This window comes from Crotalus tigris, unplaced genomic scaffold (assembly GCF_016545835.1).
Source record: "Crotalus tigris isolate CLP2741 ecotype Arizona unplaced genomic scaffold, ASM1654583v1 scf7180000024358.1859470, whole genome shotgun sequence".
NCBI lineage: Eukaryota > Metazoa > Chordata > Lepidosauria > Squamata > Viperidae > Crotalus > Crotalus tigris.
The window spans coordinates 1118942-1131061 of NW_024100527.1; the positions used below are offsets into that span (position 1 = coordinate 1118942).

General features: G+C 41.4%; 1 long non-coding RNA gene across 1 annotated transcript; it reads right to left on the reverse strand.

The window, feature by feature from the left end:
• Positions 1-312: 312 nt before the first annotated feature.
• On the reverse strand, positions 313-3723 carry LOC120300767. Its single transcript, XR_005554726.1, has 2 exons — positions 3445-3723; positions 313-1280 (listed from the first exon to the last, which is right to left on the reverse strand). It is a non-coding gene; the product is annotated as an uncharacterized LOC120300767 (long non-coding RNA).
• Positions 3724-12120: the final 8397 nt, after the last annotated feature.

Here is a 12120-nt window from a genome sequence, read left to right on the forward strand (position 1 = left end):
AAATAGGCTTTTCTTCAGCTTTCTTTCATGCTTGCCTTATCTTGCCATTATTAAAGTGGGGGGGGAGGAACCAAGTTTCTTTTTCCGGGAATTTAACACTAGTTAAATAGTCCACCCATCATCGCTGATAGTATTGGGGCAACATAAAATCATTATATTAAATTCTGCCCATGGTGCCTCCGGGAGAAATTGCAGGGTTGACTACTAAACCCAAGAGCCTTCTTGCCCCTCCGCCAAAAGGAAAAAGGGGTGTTTTTTTTAATAAAAAAAAAAATGAGGAAGGGGGAAAAGCGAATAGGAAAGAAAAGCCAGTCCTTTCAAGACAGTGTTTAATAAAAGGTATTTTCTCTTTCATGCAGTGAGTGGAGGGGAAACCTGAAATTACAATCACCATTGTTTGTGTTGGGTTCAACTCTGCGGAAATCAAGCTTCAGTTGCAGAAAAGAGAAGAGCCTGTTGGAAGTTTTTTCCCTTCAACCTGCTGAAACGACTGGGTCGGTGGGGGTGGGGGGAAGGGGAAGCTAGGGAAACTTCATGAACTCCCCCCCCCAAAAAAAAATGGTTCGATCGAGCGCAATTTGGAAAACCGATTTCTCCCTTTCCAGTGGAACGGTTTTAGTTTCAATGCCACAGAAGCAGAGGAAGCGATGCCAGGCGCCCCAGCCAATTCGTTCTCACACACAGCGGCGCCCGGCCTTGGTTCAAGGCGAGGCTTTTTGCCTCGCAGAACTGTCTCCGGCCTCGGGAGATGCAGCCGGGCTGGCTGAGAAGAGCGGCGATCCTGCAGACTCTGCCGGGACGACAGGCGAGGCTCCCTTGATTGTTTCGCTCGGCTGCCAGAGAGGCTTAAGGAGGGATCCCGCGTACCTCTCCGGCTTTCACCCAGGCAGTTTCTTCCTTGAGGAGGGAAGGAAGGAAGGAAGGAAGGAAGGAAGGAAGGAAGGAAGGAAGGAAGGAAGGAAGGAAGGAAGGAAGGAAGGAAGGAAGGAAGGAAGGAAAGGCGCAGGGCTGAAGCAAGAGCGCCTCAGCCAAGTTTGTCCTTCGCGCGCTTCGGCCAGAGTGGCGGCTGTTTTCCCGGGAGATTCAGGCAACGGAGCCACCGGAGGGTTGTCTACGCACTTAGCGTAGTGAAGTGAAGAATATGCGTGAGGGAGATGGGCCGGATCACTTTGTCCCCGAGACGTCCGGACGGATGAATGGGTGGCAATGGCTCGGCCACCTTCAGAGGTTCCTTCCTTCCTGGTGCAAGGATTTGATCACCAAAAGCTGAAACCGTCGCTCTAAAAGAGAGAGAGAGAGAGAGAGAGATTTCGCTTTTATCTCAATTTTTGGAAGCTGCAACTGAGTTGGCCTCACCCACTATGCTCAGCCAGACACAAACTACGGTTTACAAATCACATCATGATTTAGCGCGACTAATGAATTTGGCAAAGGCACGAAAGTGGCGCAGGAATGAGACTCTACAGGGACTTTACTAAGGCTGCAAAGGGAACTGAAAATTGTCTTTTTCCTTCGTCCCCAAATCCAACTGAATTCGGCGGATGTACCAATAGCCACAGGTGTTTGGGATTATAGGCGGCAGTTCTGGAAATAAACCCCGTTGGTAGGTTGTCTCGTGGAGAACCAGCAAGACATTTCCTGACTGGTGATTTATAGAGCCGCCCACCTACCGTTGGGATGAAATGAAATCTGGTCTCCCTTTTATATTGGAAGGACAAGGCTTGGGGGACCTTGGAGGACCTTCCAACTCTCTAGGGACATGGCCAGAGTCCGTGATGACAGGTGGAGATGGAAGGGGCTTTATTCGGATCCACTTGAGGTTCAGGTTTTCAAACCCTTCTCTGGTTATCTTCGAGTCTGAGTAATGAGTAATTCTAGTAAATCTCAAATTTAGTATCTTGCTGCAGGCCTCGCCTTTTTCCAGGACGCTTAAAACTTCCGGGATCTTAACTACAAGCTGTGGGCTTTGGGTTTAAATATGCTTGCTTTCAATTGCCTGATAAATAGCCTGCCAGATGACAGATGCCAGCCAGATGGCATTCCGCATTAATGTCCAGCTTCAGGTCCCTGGAGTAAGGGACCGCCTGAATTGGCCCAACATATCGAGTTAGCTTGGCAAGGCTACACCATCCGATTGAGCCCTTGGCGTCTCACGTTAGTGACATCTGCCCTGTTTAAGGGACGAGCCTTCTGAAAACCTGTCCCGGAATTCCAAACGTACCATCGGGGTAGACTTGAACCTGGATTTCATTCAAGACCGGTTTAAGTGCGCATCCCGATTCTTAGCTGAAACCGTGCAGAGGGATGTACAGTTTGAGCTAGCATTTCTGCCTCAGGTGTGCAAGCTCAAGCCTTGCTTGAGATAAATCCCGCTGTATTTAGTGGGTCTGCTATACCCTGGTAAAGAGCAGTCCTTAATCTGAATTTTCTACCACCAAAGGCCACGACGCCGCATTTCCGCTCTCCGCAATCTCACATGCATACTCACAATTTGACCAATAGCGTTAAGCATGAGGGAGGGAAGCAGCAATACTACAATTCTAACCACTGTAGATTGTCACCATCCGCACTTTCTTCATCTTGTTTACACCCGCTGGGCTCCCTCCCTTGTAATCGCTCGCCAACATTTGGCGAGCGAGTCTCTCAGTTGGGGAAACTTAGCGTCGGAAGTCAGATTTTCGCTCCTGGAATCAAAGCTTCCCTATTAGTAGAACTATATGTCAATTAAATCGGTCCCATTAACTTCGAAAGGATCTCTTTTTAAGTTGACATGCCGAAAGGAAAGAGCAATTAACCAGACGGGGATTTAAACACGGCACGGAGAAAAAAAACACATCTCATTTAACGTCCGGAGTACGCCGCGATCAGGAACACCTCCCCCCCCCCCCCAAAAAAAAGGATCTCCAGGAAAGAGATCCAAAGCACCAGAAGGCAAAACAACAAAACAAGAAACTAATCAAGGAGAGAAGCAACCTGGACTTCAGGAGAAACTTCCTAACCTTGAGGACAATTCACCAGTGGAACAGCTTGCCGTCGGAAGTTGTGGGTGCTTCATCACTGGAGGTCTTTAAGAGGAGCCTGGACAACCACTTGTCTCGAATGGTATGGCAAGGGTCTTCAAACGTGGCCCTTTTATGACTTGTGGACTTCAACTCCCAGAATTCTTCAGCCAGCGTGCCTGGCTGAGGAATTCTGGGAGTTGAAGTCCACAAGTCATAAAAGGGCCAACTTTGAAGACCCCTGGTATAAGGACTCCTGCTTGAGCAGAGGGTTGGACTAGAAGACCTCCAAGGTCCCTTCCAGATCTATTCTGTTGGGAGGAAAAGGCCTGGAGATCCGAAGTGACAAAATCAGACTGAAGCTGCCGGAAATTCCTTCCGAGTTCCACCAATCCAAAGCGACGGGGAGGCCCCAAAGGCGAGCTAAGCCCAAAAGGAGACTCACTGTGAGGACTAGACGGACCTCACCGCTTCTTCCTCCTCCAGCCGGTAGAAACTGGCCCTCCCGGAACTCTCAGAGAGCCCCTTAAAGCGTGCCCGGCAAAGTTGGTGGTCTCCGGCTTGGAGGGAGCCCCGTCCCGCGCTTTTAACAGATCGTCCTTTTGCCGCGGCCCTTCAACTCCCTCCCAAAAGCTCGATGGGATTGAAAAGGGGTGGCCGGGATCGCCCTGGAAATGGATGGGAATCGTCAGCGAGGGGAGACGCCCCCTCGTCCGTGACCTGAGCTTGACAAGAGAAAGGCCGAGGAAGTAGCTAGACAAGCGCCCACTCCCCCCCCCCCCAGCTTTCGTCTATTTCCTGCTGATTGGGGGAGTGATTAGATTTCCTGTTGATTTCAATTCAAGGTTGGACCGGCTGGCTACGAATGAGAGAAAATAGGCTGAGAGATAGAGATGGGATAGAGTCCCAGGGGTCCTCAAACTTGGCCACTTTAAGACTTGTGGACTTCAACTCCCAGAATTCCTCAGCCAGCAAAGCTGGCTGAGGAATTCTGGGAGTTGAAGTCCACAAGTCTTAAAGTGGCCAAGGTTAGAAAGAGTCCGCAGCCTGACGGGGTTTCCCTTGGATCCTTAACCTGCAACTTCCTTTCTAGTGATCCTTAGCATCCTGTAGAAAGCGGCCGATCTAGGCATCATTTAACATACAAATATGACCTTGCAGGAAATAATCCTACTTAAGAGCAAGATTACCAGTTTGATCGATTTATAGGGGGGCTTATTCTGAATAAACATCTATAGATTGGTGTTTTTAAAGTAGCATCCTTATATGTATTTATAGGCAATCTATCCTACTAACTACCTACCAAGAACCACCCCCCCAAAAAAATTGTTTTTCTTAAATAACAACAATAAACTGTATGGCTGGTTGCCTCTGTTCTTCAATGACAGGCATTCTTTCCGCCTGAACTCTGTCCTCAGTTCCCCATTAAATAATTAGAATTAGTTTCTAATATGTCATATAATTTCTATTGCTTGATTCCACTGGACAACAAAGATTTTGCTTCCTAGACACTTTCGAGTGTATCTTACAGATTTTTGGCTGGTAATCATGAAAATAACCTATAATTTAACCCAGTGGTTCTCAACCTTTTTCATGTCACGACCCCCAACTGGTCGTAAGTCAAGGACTACTCAACTGGTGCAGCACCGTTTGCAGAATGGGACTTTTGGCGGGCTCAGCAGGGCAGAGACAGCCTGGACAATTCCTATTGGCTTTTGAAAGCCAATAGAATTAGACTCTATTCAAGAGAGTCTATTCTATTTGCTTTCAAAAGCCAATAGAATAAAAGGGAGTAGCACAGCTAAGGAAAAGGGGAAAAAAATGGCGGACTGCATTGTTTGGCAACCCCCGTGAAATGGTCGTTCGACCCCAAATGGGGTCCAGACCCACAGGTTGAGAACCACTGATTTAACCTATCGTGCAGTGTTTTATAGAAAACTTCTATTTTTACACAATTGGTAATATATACCCTTCGGTATCTGTTGGCTATGCCGCACATATGAAAGAAACATACAAAAACATGGAACCGTTGTTGAAGCACACCCAGTAGACCAAGTACCATTGGAATATCTGTGGAAATCTAAAAGTAGGAGCTCTGCTGCTTGGAATGCAGCTCAGATACAGTATACCAAGTACTGTTGTTACATATGTGAATGAGCTAGCCGTATAAGAAAGCTGCATTACATTAAAAAGAAATGGCCACCCCAAAAGAATTTGGTTCCAGGGCAGAAAAATGTAGCACACGAACCACTTGTTGACCTGAGAAAGATATTTTCACCTTTGCCTCACATAAAACTCTGACTGATGAAAAAATTTGTGAAAGTGATGGACAAGGAAAGTGAAGACTTTCATTATTTGAGACAGATGTTTCCAGGAATAATTGATGCCAAGAGTAAGGAAGGTATTTTGAGTCCACAGATCAGAGATATCATCAATGATAACAATAAGTGGTTGAGAAAATTGCCTGGAAAGCATTCAAAGATGTCATTGAGCATTTCCTTGGCAACTACAGAGCATCAAAATACATTCAGGTGACAAACTGCTTACAGCATACAAGACCATAAAGTGCAACATGTCACTGAAGGTTTATCATCTGCATTCACAGTTGGACTTCTTTCCTGAAAATCTAGGTACAGTCAGTGCTGAATATGGTGAAAGTTTTCACCAGGACATGGACACAATGGAAAAATAGTGTCAGGGCAACTGGAATCCACCATTGCTGCCTTGACTATTGTTATTCATTGTAGTGAGATGCATTGGACACTGAGTGCTAACTAAATTCATCACCAAAATATTTTCTGCACTTTTGAACTCATGCAACTGTCAGAAACATTACGCGATTAAATACAATATAGTCATTAAAAGTTAATTTTGTATTTCTCACGATTTCTACATCGTACAGTCATTCTGAAATTATATTTGTGTTCAGTTTGAAAGAGTCTATCATAATCACCAAAATGTTTTCAGGAAGCAACATTTTTTTGGGGGGGGGGAATGTTATCTGTCTTTATCTCAGCATGGAAGGGCAGAAATTGCACAGAATCTGTGCAGGCTCAGAAGCTCCTCCCACAACATCTGCTGGATAGCTAACAAAGCATTGCTACATAATTGCTAATGAATACTATGTAAATACTTTTTTCTTCTTTTTTTTCTTTTCTTTTTTTTTTTGGAGGTGGCCTGAATTTAGCAATCTTATCTACCTACCATCAAGGAACTGATTCCAGAGGAAACCAAGAGGACCCACTACCTGGGACCTCAGCAGATAAATCAGAAGTTGCCTAAAGTCAGCTTTCTGCATCTAATTTGGACTTGAAGTAGATATTGCCACTGATAGATACCATAAAACTGAGCTTGAATTAAATACTTGGCCAGGCTGACTTTCTCTTCCTTGTATAAAGATGAAAGGGCTTTCAATCCTATTTGAACTAAATGTTGTGGGTGCTCCATCACTGGAGGCTTTTAAGAAGACACTGGACAGACCCTTGTCTGAAATGGTATAGGGTCTCCTGCTTGAGCAGGGGGTTAGACTAGAAGACCTCCAAGATCCCTTCCAGCTCTATTATTATATCTATTGTTCTGCGTTCTTTGTTCCGTAGTCTGACTGTATACTTCTAAATACCACCACCCTGGGTTTTTTCCCCCGTACAGTGTTTCTGGGTCTTTATGGGTAGTGAGAAATGCAAGATGGAATGTAATGCAAGCTGTAAAATGCCTCTCCTAAAATATTAAATCACTGCCTTCTTATGCAATACTTGCAATTTAAGAAAAGGGAAGATCTGAAGAAATAAAAGGTGGTGTTTAAAATGTTCTTTCATTAAAAACATGAATATTTGTTAGCAAAACCTAAAACTGCTTGTTCAAAATGTATTTTATTATGTGATTTCACACATACATATACACACAAAACTCACACGCAGAAATTGGCTTATGCACAGCCAATTTGAGTAAAATGCAATCCTACATCTATTTTCTCACAAGTAAAACTACCCTTTCAATGTACTCTTTAGCAAGTGTGCCTAAGAATAATCTTAGGCAAGAAAACAACAAATATTCATAATTCCAGAAATATACTTTGATTTTGCTTTCATTTCTTTGCCATAATTTATCACAGCAAAGAAATGGACTCAGATTTTAAAAGAATAGTTGGATTACTGTCCAAGTTAATGTGAACTCAGGGAAACTGAAATAATTGTTCCTTCAAACTACTAGGGAAAAAAGATTTAAATGGAAAGTAGCCTTGTTAGAAACATCAGATCATACCTCTTAAAGTAACCCAATTAACAGTTTAATAGATACAGTAACAATGTAATTGTTAAGAGTTATAAGAAAGTATAAACTGTATTCTTCATCTATATCTGGAAAAAAGGATTTACACCCCTCCAGGTTGTAAAATACAAACTAATCCTGATTAGCCCTTTCTATGTGAACTGTGGTTTATTTTAATTATGATTAAAATATAGCTGTAATCCATCATTTACAATACCACAATATCTAGATAAACCATATTAGTAACCACGTTAGGAATAACTGCCACATGTAAACCCATCGCTTGATTCAATTGCCTGTTATATTGAAAAATGTAGTATGCAATTATCATTGAGTAGATTTGCAGAATTTGTCATATCAGGATTTACTTTGTGAACTATGCAGAAACAGAGTTTAGTTTCTCTGGGATTGTTATTATAAGTCAATCTTTTTTTTCTGCATAGTTTGTCTACAATGGAAGCCTTGATAGAGGCAGTGGCAGTTTTTTAATTAAATTTGCTCTGTCCTTAATCCCCAATGCTCCTGTAAAAGAAGAGATTTGACTGCTATTCCCTATATCAAAAGGCACAACATGACATGATCAAAAACCACTCATGTTTGACATCCTCTCCTCAGGTGGCCTAATAAGTGGGTTGTATGTTCTTGACCCTTAGCATTAATTCATGAATGTTTTATTTTGGGTAATATAAGTGTTGGCATAACATAGGGTATCAAGAAGACCCCATATATTCTCAGCTCTCTTCAGAAAGTCATTTCAGTGACTTTTTATCATCCCATATGAAGTAGAAATAAATTTCACACCTATAAAGTTTAAGAAAAGTTTACCTAATCTTTATACCTGTAACTGTAAAAGTATGTGTTATCCTATGTATCTATATGGTTGTGGTTTGACTCCTGTTCTTACCTGTCTTAGAGGTTCTGTTTTATGTTTGTGTGAATGTGTGTGCCTTGGAAACAATATTTACTCCTAGCAACTGCCTAAACAAGTGGTTTTCGATTGCCTGTTTCCTGGGGCATAGATAAAGTGACTGGCTCAAGGTCATCCAACTGGCTTTGTGTTTAAGATGAAACTAAAACTAAGAGTGTCCAGGTTTCTAGGCTGTTGCTTTAACCACTACACCCAACTGATTCTCTATTTTGTTTTATAAAAGGGGACAAAATTTTACAATTGTTTAAATATCCCCAATATTACATAAAATACAAAAAAAAAATTGGGGCACTCTATACTCTGGCTCACAGTCTAACTCTAAGTCATAGACAGTGTAAATTGTTGATTTTACCATATAGTATGTACAGTATGCACATGCATATTTATACCATGCAAGATTTTCATGAGACATTTCAAAACTGCAAAGTTTGCTGCTTTCTAGTCAACACCAGAAGCTTCCAATTGTGTCAGACCTCTTTTCAGCCAACTCAAGTTGTAAACAAGTTCTAAAAAGCTTCAACCAATTTTGACTGTCGATGCTTTTGGATGTATCAAGAGTCAAGAGTTGGAGAAATCTGAGGGATCAGCAAGGGATTTGGGCTTCCAATTTTTTAAGGCAGTTACAACAATCATCATCATCAACATCAACAATCTGAATATTAACCATCCAAACGGGGCTGCTGAAATAAATAAAACTGTGTTCATCTGGAAGGGACTTTATATGGAAGGAGAGAGAGAAAACAACTGTGTTGTAGTTACAAAAATCACACAGATGTGATTGGGTTTTCAATTGGGTTTTATTCACGAAACTATAGGATTGAGTTCATATACTGTGATTAACCAATCTTTTCCCCTTTAGGGATTTTTGTTTTAAAAACTGTCATTTTTTTAATGCTTTAACTGGTTTAAAAACTGGTTTTAAAAAACCTACATATCCTGCAAGACCAAAAACAAAAAAAATAAGAACAGAGTTTATCACACATCAATTATACAACATTAACAACTAATTTACAGTGAAAGAATCTTGTGCTAAGTAAGGTAATCCTCAGAACAAAGAAACAGGACACATTTAGGCTGAAGTCAAACATACTAAAGTTTGTTTGCTTATCTATGGTTTATTGAATAAATCACAGTTGTCTGGAATCATACTCAGTATTAAGCAAACACAAGCAAACTATCTTGAATATTAGCATTTCTCAGAGTTTAGATACCATCTTTTTAGTATATTGCAGTATAAATTGTTGCTATGACAAGCACACAGGCCTGTTATTTGGCTACCTGTTTTATTTAGTTCCAGATTCTGCCTTCCAGGCTGATGCCTCAGAGATGTCTTGGGTATCATTTTTTTCCATTGCCCAATTCAGAATCAGGGCAAGCTAATCCATTGCATATACACAAATACCTTTGCCAGGAGAAATATCATTTCAGCCCATCCATCAAATATGTTTGAGTTTAGACAATAGTTGCATTCCTCTCTTCCCCCTATGCTAACATCTGTGCAACTTTATTGGCTGGAGAGATTTACTGGCACAAATCTAACCCACTTTGTGGAACTAGAAATGAGTTCCTGGAATATTTATGGTAGGAGAAAGCAGAAAATCCATAGCAAGGTCTCAGAAGGAATTATAACAAATTGAGATGCATGAAGAAAAGTCACTTAACCTAGAGTTAGAAAGAAGAGAGATTGTTCTCTCAATTTCCAGTTCAGAGAAAATTGGCCACCCTCAAATTTAATAAAATATTTGTAGCTCAGGGTCTTTGGTGCTCTCTGAGCTTAATTGCTTTCTTGTAGATGGTTCACTACCCAACTAGGTAACATCAGCAGTGCTAGAAGGGAGTGGGATTTACTCTCTGCAAACCCTACTCCCTTCTAGCACTAATGATGTTATCTAGTCAGGTAATGAAATGTCTGCAACAAAACAAACTGAAAGAGCATCAAGGACTCCTCCATTAGGCATGACTAGGAAGTCAAAGCCTCTATCAACCTGTCTGCACTGGACCAACATGACAGATTGCAGTCAATAACCTTCAATGAAGAGGCCTCCATCCTGAAGTGGACTGGTTCAGGTATAGAATAATAATATGATTTAATTATCTAAGCTTCCCATTTCAGAGTTAGGCAGCCTTCTAAATCTAATAAAATAATTGCTGTATATATGTATAACAGTCAAACTGAAAGCAATGTATTTGTTCAGCTAGTCTTCTTGTCCTCCATGATTATTTTCATTCCTTCAGGACCTATTATGCGCAGCAGGCTCTCTAGTCTGGAGTGGAAGCTGGTTGGGTTGCTCTATGAAGAGTGCCTTAGGCACGTTAATCAAACATCACATTGATCATTTTAAAGCCTGTTTCTACGACTATGTAAGGTCCAGCAGATAGGTGTATCAATACCTCTGTACAAAGGCTTAAGATATCTTATTATATTCTCGAAAGAGTCTTGGCCTCATGAAACAGTGGTTCCTGATCCGAGTGCAATATACTCCTCCAAAAGCAGGGGTCTTCAAACTTGGCCCTCTTATGACTTGTGGACTTCAACTCCCAGAATTCCTCAGCCAGTGTGCCTGGCTGAGGAATTCTGGGAGTTGATGTCCACAAGTCATAAAAGGGCCAACTTTGAAGACCCCTGTCCAAAAGCTTTATTTCTGACTAATCCTTATCTGGTACAGACTCAGATTCTGCTTTAAATTTAGGCCCTGATCCTATTCGTATTTTTTGTGTTATACATAATATCCTCACACACTACCTAACACTGTTTATGCCTTTCTAGGGTAAAGCTCAAGTGAAGGAGCTTAGGAAGGAGAAGACTACATCCTTGTTTCTTCCCTGCTTATGCAATGAATCCTGCACCCACATGGCTTATGACACAGGCCCCACATTTTCTAGGGAGTGGGTGAAATCACATTATGTAGCAAGCCCTTCATTTGGTTTTAGCCTGGCATGTTCACTAATTTAAACCATTGCAACTGGTTGTTTCAGTAGGAGATAATATACTGTATAATCAGCATTGTAACAAGAACTGTGAAGTCCTTGATGCTGTCTGAGCTTGGTTGTTAGCTTGCAGACATTTCATTGACCAGCTAGTAACATCATCATTGCCAGTGAATGTGGCACTGCCCCATTGCTACCTCTATATACCAAGTAGCTTGCCCTGCCAGTATTTTGGGGCATATGGTTTTCTCTTTGGTAGTTCCTTGATTAGAAGTTTCTTTTCTGCTTGATTGTTTGTTTGTTTGGTGTTAATCCCTGCTTAATGTGTTCTAGTCTCCTTTTTTATTGTCTCTTTTGAATGGTGTATAAATGTGGTTTACTTCTTTCTAAGTGTCTATTGGTGGCTGATTAGTCTGAGTGCTAAGGTTCCAGGAATTCTCTAGCATTTTTTTGGATTTAGCTTGGCCTCAGACGCTCATATGAGTTGTTGTTGCATCCACCCAGTTCAATATGGCTCCTTCAATAAATCATGGCTAAGCAAATCAAGACTTAAAATGATATATGAACAAAAGCAATAGTGAGTTTTCCCAGCATAGTAGCTAAAAATGTGGTTAGCTAATGTGAGGCTCAGCTGTGCAAAATTGGCTGTGTGGTTCGTGTATGATTCAGCATGTTGTGTGCAATTGAGTTAATTCACTTGTTAAACCATGATTAGGTAAACCATGGGTAAACATGTTGTGTCAGAGGGACTTATTTCTGAGTAAGCATGGTTAGGCTGGCATTATATGTGCTGTTAGCAAATCATGCTATAGAATTTCTTCTGAATGAGACTTTGATTTTTAACATAAACAATTCCTACTTTTCCCTTTAGATTTTAGCTAAATAGCAAAAATGACTATCAAATAAGTTTTAAACTCTCCCAACAGGGCAGGATTCAAATTGAAAACTGGCAGAAATTAGAGAATTATTCTTAGTTTTGGCTTGCTTTTATCTTAGATA